At 41.4% G+C, this 17,895-nt stretch overlaps 1 protein-coding gene across 5 annotated transcripts in view; it reads left to right on the forward strand.

Annotated features, from left to right (window-relative positions):
- Window positions 1-2,093: 2,093 nt before the first annotated feature.
- Window positions 2,094-17,895, forward strand: part of rasgrp3 (RAS guanyl releasing protein 3 (calcium and DAG-regulated)) — a 33,379-nt gene continuing 17,577 nt past the window's right edge. For 2 of the 5 annotated variants that reach the window (XM_085800909.1, XM_085800906.1), the window contains exon 1: window positions 7,593-7,817. The gene's annotated coding sequence lies outside the window, so the exon portion shown is untranslated. Of the gene's footprint in view, window positions 2,302-7,584; window positions 7,818-13,096; window positions 13,299-17,895 lie in introns of those variants that run through there. The other 3 variants (XM_085800907.1, XM_085800905.1, XM_085800908.1) reach the window with 3 other exon arrangements.

The raw sequence follows: 17,895 nt of genomic DNA on the forward strand, positions 1-17,895 counted from the left end.
CCGGTGCGTGTTGGACTCCAGCAGGGCTGCCCTTTGTCACCGGTTCTGTTCATTATTTTTATGGAAAGAATTTCTATGCGGATTTGTCACCCGGAGCCACAAAAATGAAATGCTATAATAACTCCTGTGACAGTGACCACAGCTGGCCACAGTTGGCCACAGTAGTCCAGGTCAGTCCCACGTGTCAATCACAGGCTACAGAGGTTCAGCGAAACGTGTGGGCACGTGAATTAATATTATCATTGATGACGTATGACACGCATTGCCAGGAAAGATCCAATCTTACTGTTTAGACTGCAGACGTATTGGCAGATATCTGATTTGTATCTGATTTATTTCCATATACGGGGGCCTGAATCTGATCTGACAATATCTAATTCTATGCGTATTTGTCCCTTTTACACGTTCATGTTTCAGATCCGATCTGAGCCACTTGAGAGGTAAAAATCGGAATTGGGCCACTTGAACCATGCAGTGTAAAGACAGCTTTAGAGGATGGTGTCAGAGGTTGTGAGTTTTAACCTCAGCTGCAGCAGAATGGACATTGTAATGCTGATGTTCTTGTCTCTTGTTACTTGTTACGCTTTTTTAATAATGTTGGGTTTTAAAAATGCTGCTTATTTCAGGGCATTCTCTTAGTGTAACATCCCACTTTGAGTATGACCAATCAACACAGAGTAAACCTTTCGGGGCCGGTACCTACCCTGAGGCAGGGACTCGCTTGGCCCCTGCAAAAGTTCCGGGAGATGGTCCTTGGGGGAGTGGTTCCTGCAGTGGAAACACGCAACAAGGGCCACGGCCCCGTAAAATTACCCATGAGTTCCTGCATTGGAAATGCTCTTTCTGACACTTCGTAGCTCTTGTTAACATCACACATTCCTCTTTAAAGAGGAACTATGCAAGATTTGTACCTTGACTATGCTACATTTTTACCTTAGTTAAACAGCTTCGGAGTAATTGTGATGCTTAAATAAATGATTTGTAACTTGTTACAGGGAGAATGGAGCCTCTCTGCCTTCCACATCGCATCCCTTGGCCGAAATCCAACCTTGCAAGATCAGTGCCTCCAACCCGGTGTCCCAGATGTCGTCTCTGTGGCATTGGGACACAAACATGCCACGTTACCTGTAATCTCTTGTTTATGACAGATAAGACTACACAAATATACATCTCATAACATCGTATATATAACGTGATCCACTGCTCCATGGATTGATTTCTCGCCAGCTTCGTTGAAAACAAATGCACATGGCCGAGAGGAGGGTTAGCAAAACAGAGGAAGAGAGACCAGTATTGCATAGTTACCGTTTAGCTGGTGGGGGCTCCATGTTGGCTTAAATTCCATATTCCAAGGAAGATCAGATGATACAATCAAAAGCCAACAAAGCTTTTGGTGAGATTGTTTTACATTATCAGCCCAACTTTTAGTCTTCCGAATCCTCACAAAGGCCTGGTGTGACAGTATTATACAGCTTCAAACTTCTTTAGTGTCCCTCCATGCTGGTGACAGCCAGAGCCCAGTGCTTAGACTTTGGTTGGTGAAGGTCAAAAGCTTCGAGGTCCTAGATCAAGGTTGTTGTGACCTCACAGAACATGATTTTGGCCCTGTGAGCTCATTATCTCAAGAACCCCTCAAGGGAATCCCTTGAGGGGTCAAATTTTAATTTAGATGATTAAATTAGATTTTGGTGGGTAAAGGTCAATGGTCAAGGTCACAGTGACTATGCAAAACACTTTATAGCCACAATTCAGAGTGTCACACTGTAATTATAACAAAATCCAACACAGATAATTCATATTTTAATGTATAGTCTATAGGTAAAAGGGAATGTAAAGTGACACCAGGCTGAGTGGAGGACGGACACAACCTACAGGCAGTAATTCTGGTTTGTCTTTTTTTATTATCCACTGGCTACCACCAACATTAAAATAGACCAAATGTATTATAATGTAGTGAAGCTGAGTATAATCTTAGAGACACCAGGATCAGTTTCTGACCTGCTGCTCACCAACCTTAGTTTCCAGTAAACTCAGAATCTATTTATAGTGTGTGTGTGTGCGTGCAATGCATGTGTGTGCAAGTATGCGTGAGTGTGAGAGAGAGCGTGACAGAGAGAGTATGTGACAGAGGGAAGGAGAGTGTTTTATGTGTTTGTGGAAGTTTCTGAAGACACTGTTAACCTGCAGCTCTTTCACTGTCGTCTATCAGTGTATCACTATTGACGGTGAAGGCCAGTGACATGACAGTCACGGTTTGTGGCGGGATCACTGGGAAGTAAAGCTCATCTGGATCACAGTGAGGTAAGTGTGTCTTACTTTATATATTATAAATATATTTATATATACTGTGTAGTGTGTCCAGGTTCTACACTACAATTCCCAGCATTCACTGACCTCTGTTCTTGGATTTTCTGTCGATGAAGTTTGTCTGTGTTTGATAGTGTCAACATATAAACACCAATTATTGACTAGTTAGTTGCAATTTTAGAAAGTTTGATTATATCTTTTATAAAATGTAATTTTTTTCATAAAAATATTGAATTTAAAACATAATTAACAGTAACATACATGTTAATGACATTAATCAAATCTTGGCCCATAATTGACCCTTCGCCAACTCCTCCCACAAACGGCTATTGTACAATCCTACGTTAGCAACCGTAACTATAGGCCTGGCAAGCTTTCCGCAGTGAGTCATTACGTTTGCTTTTGTGGACACATTTTGAGACTAAAAACGAAAAACATTTGTTTGTAGAGAAGGATGTTGTTGTTGCTGCTGCTACTACGGCGGTGGCGGCGGCGGCAGCAGCAATATAGAGATGTTCAGATACGAGCGGACTTTTTTTTCGACTTGAGCAAGTGTAAATATGGGGATAACCATATGTTCACCTCCGAAATGACAGCTGTACTTTTACGGCTTTTACCTGGGCTTTTAGGCGAGGGATCCTCCAGGCAGGGACTGCTTTCACTGACTGATACAGCGGTGGGAGAAAAAAAAACAGCAGCGAAAGCTGTATGTGGTTCACAATCGCCCAGAAACTTAGAGTTTGACAACGTTTCATGACCAGTGAGATGACGTAAGTCTTCGTGGGTTGATAGACGGTAAAATTACCGGTCCTTACTGCTGCTCTGTACATTGTCCAGTCGTGTCGTTGAACAGATGTTTTATCCTCCTGCGCGAGTCACGTCACTGAAAACTATGAATGATCTTTGTGACTTCTTCTCTCTATTATCTCAGAACAGTTTATCCAGAAATTTGCTGATATTTCCTTTGAAATCGATACCAAATACTGCCAGGAGCATGGCTGGGAGTGAAAGCTTGCCTGCCGTAGCAACAGTAACCAAGGGGGCTTACGCGAAGGGTCAATTGTCTGAATATGTGTCCACCTGTGCCCAGAAGAAAAGAAAGAAGTGTTTGCATAAAGGGGGGTTGTGGCCTTTTCTTACATTAGGGGCGCCTTAGGAAATGATCTTCTCACAAACAGTTGCAGCATCATACCGCAGTTAACCCTTTCATTCATACTGTAAATCCCTCTTGTGTGAACCAGTCACAGCACCGTCACCACCAGTCATCTTCATCTGATGAACATGCTGAGAAAACACCATCATCCCTCTATCTAACTCATGTGAATGCCGAGCAGTGGTGTAGTCTAATTTGTTTCAGTGGGTATACTGCTTTTGTGGTGGGTACACTGTTCAGACCTGTAACACATGGTAGTTTTGTTGTAGGCAAGGCAAGGCAGCTTTATTTATTCAGCACATTTCATATCAAGTGGCAACTCAATGTGCTTTACATAAAACCAAAACATACTGTATATATAAATAATAAAAACTAGACTAAAATAGAATATAAAATATGAGTTTGCAGCATGAAATATTGATTTGTATTAAAAACAATTAAGAGGATTTACAGTTCCAATCCAAGTTTAGGATTTAAAGTTCTTTAAAATAGCTCATATGAAAACATAAATGTTTTTAACCTGGGTTTAAAAATGTTTAGAGTTGGGTCTCATTTCAGTTCTGCTGGTAGACCAAATTTGTAGTGAGTATACTGAAACATGAATCCATTTTCAGTGGGTATACCTGAGTATCACACAGACTACACCACTGTCAGTGTTGCACTTATTAGATTTACAGCCAGTCTCTGTCTCCTGTCCAGCTCTTAAACCAGTAAAGCTCAGTGTGTCAGAGGGCAGTGCTCTGGACTGAAGGTTGCTACAGTCTGACACACAGCCTGGCCTGGACTGTGTGATCTCAGCCCTCTTTGTGCAACAGGATGTGCCGTCAGTGTTTGTGTTGAGGCGGACATTTTTAGAAGATAGAGACAAAACAATGTGTAGGACGTCATCAGCTTCACCCTCACACACGTAGAGAACAACAAAGCATCAACACACACCCCACCCTACTGCTGGCAACAGGCTAATGTAGTACACTAATACTAATAATAATCATGCTTTGGCCTGGGAAACATCCCACACGGAAAGGACCTATAGGTTTTAATATAGGTTTGAATATGTGACATACATAAAATTGGCTGTTTTCATATATACACATATATGCTATATATGGTATATGCTGCATATATGCATTTATGCAAAGATAAACTGCATATAGGTTTCATATATACGCATATAGGGGGGGGGAGGAGGATATGTGCGTATGAAAACGGCCAGTTTTATATGTCACATATATTCAAACCTATATTAAAACCTATAGGTTCTTTCCGTGTTCCCCAAATTTTTTTCTTTATTTTTAGGTTATTTAACTACGGAACTACACAAAAACATGGTTATTTTAATAACTTTAACTATGTTTCACTGATAACCAGCAAAAGTTAGAGGAGTACCAGGGGCGGGTCCAGAGTATTTTCTGGTGGGGGGCACAAGGGGCTAACAACAGTGAATCTGGGGGGGCTGAAAAGGAACATAAATGAAGGCTGCCATTGACCGCTCTCTTGAATACTTATATTGTACAGTTACACACTGTTTACATGCCTTCATCTTGCTTTTACTGGCCACATTGAATCTTTCACCTTGTAAGGAAGATGCCTGTGACCTTTCCATTTTCCACTTGTAAATATTAAAATTATAACCAATCAATAATCAACTCTATCTTGTAAATAGCAGAATAAGCAACACAATATTCTCAAAGTGAACGTCAATATCTTATTCTCTTATCCAGTAGTTACAGTAGAACTCAGCTCTGTACAAACATCTCAGTGTTATATGTCAGTGAGTTATGCAGAATAACCAGAGCAAGCATCACTCAAATGGTCAAATTGAGAACAATAACAATCTTACACAATTTTCTTTATTTCCTACACAGAACACTGGGATGTTTGCTGTACAGAGTTGAGCCTTAGTCAGAAGTTAGTGCTTAGCTCTTTACAGTGAACATAACAGTGGGAAAGAGCTTTACACAATGATTGACATTGCCACAAGTCAATGACCATTAGGGGGGCCACACAAGGTGGCCAATCAGATTGCAGGGGGGGCAGGTGCCCCCCTGTGTCACCATGGAAGACCCACCCCTGAGGAGTACCATTACACTGTATGCAGCTAACACTTTTCACTGGCTTATAGTTTTAATATCTGGACTTATATGAATATAACACAGATATGAATAAACATGTCACCTTTTCTACTTAAGTAAAATCAAATTCAATTTTTTACAATCATTTTAGTGCATGGAGACAAAGGAGCTCTCCTTTGTCTCCATGCACTAAAATGATTGTAAAAAAAAAATGTACTAGAGTACTATATGGTCATAGAAGAAACCCAGTGTAATAATAATAATCTAACCTTTTTTATATACTCTGTTGCTCTGAATGAGGATGAACAGAAGAATGTAGAGAGACAGACACACCAACACTAACACTGTATACTGTGTTCTTATCTGAAACTATTTGCCAGCCTCAGTCCACAGTTGCCATTTCTAGACACAGATAACCTGTGGTGCTGAACTTTTTCTTTTCTTTTTTCTTCTTTTTTTTTGTTGCTCTCCAGTTCCCTCCACCCCAAACACAAACACACACATCCTCACTTGCATCACATGTGTTTTCTGTTTTCTCCGCTCATAGAGGAGAACTGCAACAGGAGAGAGAGGAATCAAATGCCAAAGACAATTTCATACCAGCATCGGTTACATTGTGACAATTAATAGCCACTGTTTGTGATAGTGTGCCAGTGCTAATACTTGCTGTAGCACTTGTCCTAATATTACAGTTTTTCTCGATTGCTAAGACACATTTCTCGAAAGCTTCTCTCATTTTCTCTAAACTGTGAACACAAACCCCAATTTTCAAGCTACATTCACAAAACCTCAGACTCTTCTTGCAAAACCAAACTTTCACCTCAAAACAGTTCAATCTGTGCCCAAAACTGAACTTTGTTGCCAAATCGTGCCCCGAGTCAATCAAAATTAAAAACACTACTGAGCAGTCACTAAACACTACATAGAAAAATAGAAAACACAATGCTCAGCACATGAAGCTGTAGAAATAAATGTTTATCGTTCACTGTAGCTAAATGCATGTTGCAAAACAAAAAACCTGTGCATTTACACTGTAGCACTTCTCTCCTTCCCTTTCTTTCACCCTCCTCCTTACCTCTCCACATCCATTTCATCCCCTTTTCCTTCCTTCTTTTTTTCTGCCCAGTTCATCCCTCCCTCCCTCCCTCCCTCCCTCATCCTTTCTTTCTTCACCCTGTCGCCTCTCATCTTCTCCTCTTGCAAAACAAAAAACCTGTGCATTTAGCACTTGTACATAGTAAAAAAAAAAGGAGTACAAAAAACAGAAATCTTGTGCATTTACACGTAGCACTTACAGTACAAAGAAAAACAGAAATCTTGTGCATTTAGCACTTGTATACAGTAAGCCTACGTAAAAATAAAGTACAAAAATATAGAAATGAGAAGTGCACAACTCAGCCACAGCGTAATTTCTCTGTACTGGGTCAGGCCACAGGACTTCATCCTGAACTGGCTTACAGTATATGTGCCCTCACATCATTGGACACAAGTGTTATCAATTTTGAGTTGTTGTGTTCAACCGGTGAAACTTGTGCTTTACTTGTGTTTGACTTTTGCCACCTGTGCTCAGCATTTTGCAACACAGGTGCATCACAATGAAAATGTGTTGGTAAGATGTGTCTAAACAGGTGAAAAGTGCTGATGGTTTTGCCAAAAGAGTGACTGATTCAATCAGTGGGTTCAGGCAACTGAGAATTTGGTTCAGACAACAGGGTTTAGTGTTTTAGCAATTGAGAAAAACTGTAATACTCATACTAATACAACTAATACTAATAGGAAAATCACAAACAGAATCATTTATTTTAAACCTTTGACCTTGTGTCTCACTGGACATTTACTGGACTGATGTATCATGACCGCTGCTGGGATCTGAAACAGGAAGACACACAGAAACAAACACAAACGTGCACACAATCACATTGTGATGCGTGTCCTGCTGCGCTCTGTTCCACGTTACCTTGTGTGGTCTCTATATTTAGCTCAGTCCAGGGGAAACCGAGCGACACAGGCAGGAAAACTATGTTTGGAAAGAATTGGAGGAAGTCTAGTGGCCGTTCAGACAAACAACTCACACACTGGGATCAGTGTGGAACAGGCAGCAGAGCTGTGTGTGGCTGAGACACAAAGAAAGAGACACAGAGTGGAGGTATAGTCTTACTCTTCAGACTAGTCCATTGTGAGTTCAGCGTCTCGTGGATCTAGCCAGACTCGGGTTTGTTGTGTGTTTGAGCAGCAGACACAAAAGGATCCATGTGGTGTGTTGGTAGATCTCAGCAGATTGGAAGGTAAGGTGCCTAAAGGTTAAATATCTTCTGATACGAGCTGTAATGTGACGTGAATGTGCAGTGAGCAGATTGTGACAGGTCTATTCTGGTCTGGTCCCTGTTGATTATAGTTGTATGTGTTTGCTAGTCCTGTGGTAGTAGTTTAACAACAGCACATGATTACAGGTCATGCCTCCAATAAAAACCTATCATTAAAGACCTTCGTTAGACAACACAGGGTGTAATCAGTGAGTGATACTGTATGAATGCACTGACAGTTTCTTGCTTTAATGTTTCAAACATATTGAAGTTTCAGAGGCCACAAAGTTTTTTTTTTTACTGGTCCTGACTTTTATTTTATAATCACTTATTATATGATATGATAAAAAATACATGCTCTGTTTCTTTAGAGTTTCATGGCCAACTAATGAGAGGTAATGAACTACATTAAACTAAACAAAGATAGAAATAATATGAACTTTTTTGTGATCTGTAGTTATACACCTAAAAGCCACTTATGAATCTGCATTAGGTTTAAAAGAGACATAAGATCACAATCAGATTAGAAATAAAATTAATACGTGGTGGTTAAGAACATGTCCCATGTTGGCTTGTTGCTGGATCGATTCCTGACAGTGCTGATCTTAAAGCAGATATCAGTGGCACGGCCGTTTCGGCTAATGCTGTGTTCAAGGCAGGCTTTTGAAACCGTAAGTTACAGCTTCAAGTCACAACTACGACTTGGTAGCGTTCCAGGTAACCCGTAGCTCGTGTTTTTACCGTCCTGTTGTCTGTGAAAGTTCCCTATAACGGCCACTCGTAACTTCCGACCCGTGAACTCGTACCAGATCGAACTGGTATGACTTCACAGGAAGGAAAAACACAAAGTACGAGTTTCCTTGAACGCACCATGAGTTAGCAGCCCCCGCCCTTGTCAGGCATCAATTGGTCCTCGTGCTACGTCACCACATTCACGCGCATCCCTTGGCTGCACACACAGCCCTTCATGCCGTTCTCTCTCCTCATTGGATAACACCTGTATCCCACAAGGAAATTTTTCTCCTCGGGTTACAGCAGAGCAGAGTGACGGAGAGACTCGTGTTTCGGCTGAAATACTTCATGTAAGTGATTGCTGACGGAAAATAGGACTATTTAGGACTTATATTAACAAAAACATTCCACTGATATCTGCTTTAACTGCATGTCAATCCCCCCACACTCTGTCCTCACCTTCCTGTCTCTCTCCACTGCCCTGTCAGATGGAGGCAAAAATGCCCAAGAAAAAAAGAAGAAGAAATAGAATACATACAGTCATGTCAGGTCTGTAATACTGTATACTCCAGCCACAGTCAGCTGTGATTAACATTACATGCTTTCAACACAGACATATGAGGCCTTATTAAGCAATGCAGGCTTTAATTAGAGAGATAGAGATTAGATAGCATTGACATAAACACTGGCAGCTCAGCTCAGTACCAACCCAACTGGATCAAGGCAGATCAGCCTGAGCCCAGTTCTTCATCTCTGTCTGTCGTTGTCTGTTGTTGAGTTGCTCTCGAAGATAAAATAAGGTCTTGACCTCACCCTGTAAACTGCCTTAAGATACAGTGATTTGGTGCTTTTCAAGGAAAATGCAATTGAATTGAGTTGAATACATGTATTTAGGCCTTTATTCATCTCCTTAATTTCTCATTTGAAGAAATTGAACAATGAGGGAGGAAAGAGAGAGGGAGAGTGAGCGAATACTGATGATTATTAATTGTAATGGTGAAAACAGAGAACCAAAGCTACCTGCAGAGTGAGGGCAGAGAGAGAGGAGTGCAAATTAACATCTTAAACATACACAAACAAATGGAGGTTATATGAACATTACAGTATTTGTATATCGAGGACCAGGAGAAAGGTTTTATCTTGTCATGTGCCACCGCTGTGTGTCACCTTGGACATTCAATCTCAGCAGTTGACACCTGTTCTTACCGTTGATGCTGTCATTCATCTAGCACCACCCTGTGAGCTGGTGTCATCACTGCAGCCTCTGCAGGCAGCGAGGTGAAGAAAACTTACTCTGCTGTCAGCTTTAATTACTGGGGTTTCTCAGCCTTGTACTGTTGTAGTTCATTTAAATCGCACAGTTAAAAGTCACTGTAACTCTCTGTCATATATTAACATTAGAGCAGATGTCAGTGTATTGTTGTCATGGACAGAGGCTGTGGTAGTCTGACAGGTTCACATGTGGCTCCACCAGAGTTACATACATTCACAACGAGCAGCAGCAAACGCTAATTAGCATAATTATTTCATTGGCTGTCACCTGAGAAGCAGTGCAGAACAGACTGACTATAATCTGACTCTGTGCCTATGAATTTATAAAACTGTCCCATTTATTCATAAATGCTGTCATCTGGCTGCAGTTACCTGTGGGTTTAATGAACAACCAGCCAGGTGCTTCTGCAGCGTTTGTTGATGGTGTCGGGTGTCGTTAAACCACTGCAGAAAAACACACCAGGAGACATGATGATAGAGAACAAGCTTCTGTTGTAGCGAGAGGAAGGTTACTTACTCTAAAGATACACACTGTAGATCCACATATCCATATAAAACATGTCTATTAAGGACCTGTTAAATCTACAAAGTGGTGTTAATTGGTCAGTGTTGATCTCTCTGTTGGTCACGCTGTAAGTGATCTCCCTATCTTTGCCAATAAGTGCTCTCCTAATAAGAGATATTCTGGTTCTGAGTCTGTTTTTTTTTTTTGTCTGCCTGGTGGTCATTTTTTTCCTGTTGTAACTGTGCCCAGTGTAGTGCAATGATCAAAGTTGATGTTTTCAGAATCTGACACTGGCCCAATAATGGGAGTGATCATCGCATACAAAAGTATAAGAATACACACAATTTCTTTTAAATTTGAAAAATATTTAAATTTCATTTTTAAAGAAAAGAAGAAAAAAAAGAAATAGAAATACAAGGGGGTGTAGAATTAAAAACCTCTGCATATCCCAGTGTGCAACATGGCAAAGTATGCACAATTTTAAATTAACTAGATAAAATATACAGAAAGATGCCAAATTTAAAACTTGACACAAAATGACAAGTGCGATTTGAGACAAAGCGACACGTGCATGTTCTATTGCTGATATGCATTGCAGCATTACAATTCATATTTTAACTTACCGCTTACAACTGTTATTGAACTACTTGGTGTATCTCTCCTCTGCTGGGAGTGGCTGCTCAGTGATTGTCATTTTAAATAAAAATGAATATAGCCTCCATGATGTCATCCATAGGTTTCTGAGGCGCTGGAAGCTCAGAGCTAGAATTAATTTCTGATGAGGACCTGGATCATGTGTCACACAGCTGACAGTTTGTTGCTGTACTTTTCTTTGTCCATTTTAATGAGTGATGAGGAGGCTCCAGGAGCACCATGGAGTTAGTGAAATGCAGAATGATGATGGTTCAACCTTACCAGACCATTCTCTGCTCGCTGGTAAAGTTATTTCCATCCAACCCATCAGTCCAACAGAAGCATGACTCCACATTAAATGTCTGCTTGATGATAGGGAACAGTTTGACAAAGGCGTGTTCAGGTTCAGGCTGGGAGTGAATTGACTTTTCACCTTGTAGCATCTGTGTGAATAGCTGTTTACTGAAACTGTTGAAACATTTAGTGCAGATGGTGTCATCATAAAAACATTAGGTGCAGATAAAGTTCTTTTCAAAGACTAATATCAGTCAGAAATGTAAACTGTTCATGGCGGTGAATGAGACTTCCTCCCAGCCTGGGAGAGTAGACTGGTATGTGAGCTTGTTTTCCGCCCTCAAGTGGCCACAACAGGTACTGCAGCTTTATATTAGTCTTTTATGTAACAGGAAGAGAGGCAGTGTGGAACATCTTCTGTGTGCAACAACTACTCCAACTTGAACAACCATATAGTACAGTAGTTTATGATTTTCAACCCTGTGATTTGACCTGAAGGAGTGTCTCCTGCAACAGCCTTTGTCTGGGTTACAATATAAACACCAAAAATCACTCACCCATTTACTATTCCCCATCCAGGGACGTTGGTAAAATATAGTTTAAAGCAGATATCAGTGGAATGTTTTTGTTAATATAAGTCCTAAATAGTCCTATTTTCCGTCAGCAATGAAGTATTTCAGCCTAAACACGAGTCTCTCCGTCACTCTGCTCTGCTGTAACCCGAGGAGAAAATTTTCCTTGTGGGATACAAGTGTTATCCAATGAGGAGAGAGAACGGCATGAAGGGCTGTGTGTGCAGCCAAGGGATGCGCGTGAATGTGGTGACGTAGCACGAGGACCAATTGATGCCTGACAAGGGCGGGGGCTGCTAACTCATGGTGCGTTCAAGGAAACTCGTACTTTGTGTTTTTCCTTCCTGTGAAGTCATACCAGTTCGATCTGGTACGAGTTCACGGGTCGGAAGTTACGAGTGGCCGTTATAGGGAACTTTCACAGACAACAGGACGGTAAAAACACGAGCTACGGGTTACCTGGAACGCTACCAAGTCGTAGTTGTGACTTGAAGCTGTAACTTACGGTTTCAAAAGCCTGCCTTGAACACAGCATTAGCCGAAACGGCCGTGCCGCTGTTATCTGCTTTAAAAAGTCCATTATAAACTCCCATCATGCATTGGGACAGCTATTCCAAATGGCAACCTGACTGTATGGTCCTACTTTATGGGGAGAACGATTTTGGGATTCAAACACCACTTGTGTCTAGGACTAGGACTTTTTACAGGAGGACGCTTTGATTTAACATTAATGTAGGTTAGGTAATGTTGGTTTCAGGGTGAAAAATATGAAAACAACAAAATAGCAACCGCACACTCAAAACACTGTGCATATATTTGTATTTGCATTTATTTTATTTTGATTATCAAAAATCAGGGGACAGTACATATAAATAGACACTTTCATGTAAATATGTAGGATTATAGCATCAACTAATTTCCATCCTTTGTCCCTAGGCAGGTTGATGTTTAACATTGTAATTAATAATACAGAGATATACTAAAAGTAAAATATCAATTTATTGCAAGCTGTGAGGTGAAAAATATGAAAATGTAGAAAAAAGGTCTGATTTAAAATAATCAAAGTTATAATTGTTTTCTACTATGATCAGAAAAGCTAATTTTATTGGTTGAATATTCACTATGAAAAAGAAAATACTGGTTATATAATCAGTTTTACTTTACACAACAATTCATTTAATTTAATATCTGTTGCTCTTTTGTCAAGACTTAAACACTGACGTGTGTGTGTGTGTGTGTGGGTCACATGGCAGGATTAGTAGGACTGCTGCTGCTCCAGGCTGCTGTGTTTACCAACAAGAAGAGGAGGAGGAGGAGGTGGTAGCGTAGTATCTGCTCCACCATGGGAGTCTGTGAGGCTGACAGCCTGTAGGAGCCTGCAGCGGTCAGCAGCAGCCTCAGCCTCACTGACAGGACAGAGCTCAGACCTGGATGGTAGCTGCCACTGTGTACAGGGTAAGACCTGACTCTGTGTGATGTACACACCGCCTAGTCTAGTGTGTGTCTACGGGACAGATTTAACAGCTGGTCGTCTTCTTGGGACAGAAATTAAGAGTGGTGCAGTTTAATCTTTCAGCTCTAGATTCAGTTGTGTGTGAGTGAGTGAGTGTTGTGAACGATGTTACACAAGATCATACTGTGAGGTAGGGTTTTTAACAGCATGGAGTACATGACAGCATGATGGAGCATGTGTGCACGCGTGTGTGTGTGTGTGTGTGTGTGTGTGTGTGCACCTATATGTCACTGGACTGTGCAAGAAGCGCACAGTGACGCATCCACAAACCAGAGGCAGAGACACAGTGACCCATTGTGGAGGCAGAAAAGCACAAGTCATGCTAAAGGGCACAGCTGACTGTAACATGCAGAGAGGAGCTGTGAAATCAAGAGGAAGGAAAACATAAGAATGTGTTGGTGTGTGTGTGTCCCATAGCAACTGAATTGACATATAATGCATTAATGTTTGACAAACTGTGAGAGTGACGTCCACAGAGAGACAGAGAGAGACAGAGAGAGAGAGAGAGAGGAGACAGCAGAGGTTCAGAATGGCCTGTTTGTTGTTAGTGATGCATGATGTCGACGTCACGGGAACAGGCAGTGTCCTGGCTCCGTCACTGTGTTTTAACAGGACCGCTGTTTGACTTGGACTGAAGCGTGCAGATCACACTGAGGCCTGTGGTGTTGTGTCCCATGTTGGTCAAGAACCTCCATCCAGAGATTTTTGACTGAATTTGGATGAGCGGCAGGAAGAAGAGATCGCTGCCGCTGTAGTTTGTTGCGAAGTTATGAAACAGTGTCTGGCTGCAGGGTGTGTGTGTGTGGGGGGTCTTTCTCTGTGAGGAGTTGACGTACAGTGTTTGGAGACTGTAAACTACCCTCAGGTGTGACTATGAGTGGGAATACAGTACGTTTGTGTCAGTCTTGTGATAGACAGGGGCGGGCCAGTATTTTCTGGTGGGGGGCACAAGGGGGTAACAACAGTGAATCTGGAGGGGGGGGGGGGCGCCCAAAAGGAAGAAAAATGAAGGCTGCCATTGACCGCTCTTTTGAATATTTATATTGTACAGTTACACACTGTTTACATGTCTTCATCTTGCTTTTACTGGCCACATTGAATCTTTCACCTTGTAAGGAAGATGCCTGTGACCTTTCCATTTTCCACTTGTAAATGTTAAAATTATAACCAATCAATAATCAACTCTATCTTGTAAATAAGAAGGCTTAGCAGAATAAGCAACACAATATTCTCAAAGTGAACATCAATATCTTATACTCTTACCCAGTAGTTAGAGCTCAGCTCTCTGCAAACATCTCAGTGTTTTGTGTAAGTCAGTCAGTTATGCAGAATAACCAGAACAAGCATCATTCAAATGGTCAAATTGAGCTCTTTACAGTGAACATAGCAGTGGGAAAGAGCTTTACACAATGACTGACATTGCCACAAGTCAATGGCCATTGGGGGGGCACACAGGGTGGCCAATCAGATCCCCCTGTGCCACCATGGAAGACTCGCCCCTGGTGATAGACCAAAGGCCTGGGACATGTGGACCTGGCTACAGAGAATGTGGTCTGTTGGTCTGAATGGCCGGTTCACAGTGGACACGGTTACACAACGCTTCCCTCGTCATCCTTCTGGTGATCATTAGACGTAATATGTTTGTTTTTTGGTGGAGCTGCTGAAGCATCTGCTGTGGGACTGCAGCAAAATTAAAGAGCTCTGCTTTGGAATAACAGAGTAGACACTGACCCAGTGCCAACACAGCTACTCCATTCAAACATGCACCCTGGGAGACCTGTGTAACTCCAGCACTGTTCCTTCAACTATAAAAATATTGAAAATACAATAATATTTTTCTCTCAGTAAGTGCAGTCACAAAGAAGACGATTGAGAACAACTGGATTTCCACAAACACACCACAGACAGGATGGATTAGGTTCTGATTATACTGGAATATATACTGCCCGTCCAAGAAAAAGTCACACACTCTAATATTTTGTTGGACCGCCTTTAGCTTTGAATACAGCACGCATTTGCTGTGGCATCGTTTCGATAAGCTTCTGCAATGTCACAACATTTATTTCCGTCCAGAGTTGTATTAATTTTTCAAAGATTCTCAATGGGGTGAAGGTCTGGACTCTGGTCACATTGGACCACATTTCTTCCTTGAATATGATGGTTCCCCACTGTCCTTCCAGTTTTTAATAATGTGTTGGACAATTCTTACCACAATTTTAGTCAACTCTGAAATCTCCTTAAATGTTTTATTTGCTTGATGCCAATAATTTGACCCTTCTGAAACAGACTAACATCTTTTCCACAAACACAGGATGTGTCTTCCAACATGATTGTTTAAGAAATGAGACTGCATCAGTTAGGGTTAAATAAGTTGTTGCCAGCTAAAACCTAATCATCTATGCAGTAATTATCCAATGGGAGCCTCTTACCTATTACCTTAGTTAAAGCCAAGTGGTGACTTTTTTTTTGGACGGGCAGTGTATTTAGACTGCAGAAATGCAACATGGGCTCCTGTGTACAGGTTTCTGCTGTCGGTGTAAAGAAGGAGGGAAACAGGAACAAAAAGCAGTGGAGGCTTGTTTTGTTTTACAGTGTTTGTTCAGCTGTTATGGATTTGATTTGGCTGCCTAACTGACTCACTGTGGCGTCCAGTCTGTCCTGAAGCATTAGCTGCTCAGAGGCCTCAGTATAACCTAGTGCAACGTGACCACAACGATGACTGAAGCTTCTGTCAAGTCTGTTCAGTAAACAGCTGTTAATGTTAGAGCTAGCTATGTAGCTTTAAGCTAAGGGCTCTGGGAGAATCCCAGAATGCACCTGCTGATTTACCATCATAAACTCACACTGGTTTTTCTTGCAGAAATAATAAACTGTGTGGTCGTCATGTGGAACCTGTCATGGTTTTTGTCTCCTGTTCCCTGTTCACGTCCTGTTTTATTTAGAAGTTCCTGTCTTGTCTTCCTGTCCTCTCCCTCCTGTGATTACCTCATGTGTCTCATCTGTGGCTGATTGCACCACCTGCACTGCAAAAACTCAATATATTACCAAGAATATTTGTCTTATTTCTAGTCAAAATGTAAATTCTAGTCAAAACAAATGTCATTATACTTAAAATAAGAATCAACACATTTAAAAAGTAGCTTGTTTTAGACACTTTTTTTTTTAAACTTCTTTCAAGAATATTTTCACTTGAAATAAGTAAAAAAAATCTGATAGTGGATCAAGTTTTTCTTTCTTATTACAAGCACAAAAAACTGGCTTTCACTGGCAGATTTTTCTACTTATCTCAAGTGAAAATTTGAGAAAAAGTTCATTTTTAGGTGATGATTCTTATTTTGAGTGAAAAGAGATTAGTTCTGTCAGGACCACTATGTCAAAATAATATTTATTTACTTGCACAAGTTTAATTTGGCGGTATGGTACTGAACTGGGACCCCCTGCTTTTCCACGCGCTTGCGTGGAAAGCCTGAGGCAGGAAGAGCACCTCCCTGCCCTTCACGAGCTATCATGAACAGCATAAGCAGGGAGCGCAGCAGCAAAGAAAACCCAGACAGAGCAGAGCAACCAACATGTACAATGACAGGAGGAGCTGGGGTGGAGGTGGGTTGCAAAAAAGGAAGCAGCAGCAGCAAGGGAGGTGATGTCGGACTAGAGCAGTTTAAATGCGCGCTCTGAATGCAATTCCCCAATAGGAAGCAGCCACGGAGAGTCAGCTGAGCCATCAGCTGATCTGCACAGGTGAAGACAGTTACGCTGTGCTGATTAAGAGCTTGACGTCATGGCCTGCCAGAACTAACGCTACGCTTAAATTTCGACTAGAAATGAGACATTTTGGCAAGAGATATTCTTGGAAAGATTTTGAGTTTTTGCAGTGTGTGTCTTGTTTCCTCATGTATTTAACCTCAGTGTGTTCTTCTGAAATCTTTCTCAACTTGCATGTTCTTTTTCTTTCTAAATGAATCATTTCTCTTCTTCTTTTTCTGTGTTGGTGTCTGCATTTTAGTCCACTGCTCTTGAAAAGACAGAGCCTCTACTGACAGACAGTACACCTCAGTGCGTGCCCTGACAGCAGGAGAAGCATGTCTTTTTTCACTGAATTACCTCAATGAGCCACATCACAGCATCAAACAGTCCTGGATCTCTGCTGCTGAGTTCAAACTCTCTGTGAAGGTGTTTGTATTGTGTTTTTGTGAGTGTTTTATGTTACTTTGTTCCTCTGCTGGCCTGAAACGCTGAGCCTTTTACCTATCAGTCATCTGACAGATAGGTTGATTTTACACAAATCACTGATCACTACAGCCTGTTAACCAGGCTTTTTATGCCATATCATAGAGACAGACAGAGAAAGCCATGTAAGTTGAGGGGAGATAGATGACATGCAACAAAGGGCCATCAAATCCAGGTCACTGTGGGTAAGACCAAGCCCCAATGGTACACCCTCCACCAGCTGAGCCAATAGGAGCTCCCATGTTACAGACATTTGATAAGAGACACATCCTCCTGAAAACTCTGAGAAGGTTTCGTTTAAACAACTGGGAG

Source organism: Trachurus japonicus, chromosome 15 (assembly GCF_045865225.1).
Source record: "Trachurus japonicus isolate A0001 chromosome 15, Traja_1.0".
NCBI lineage: Eukaryota > Metazoa > Chordata > Actinopteri > Carangiformes > Carangidae > Trachurus > Trachurus japonicus.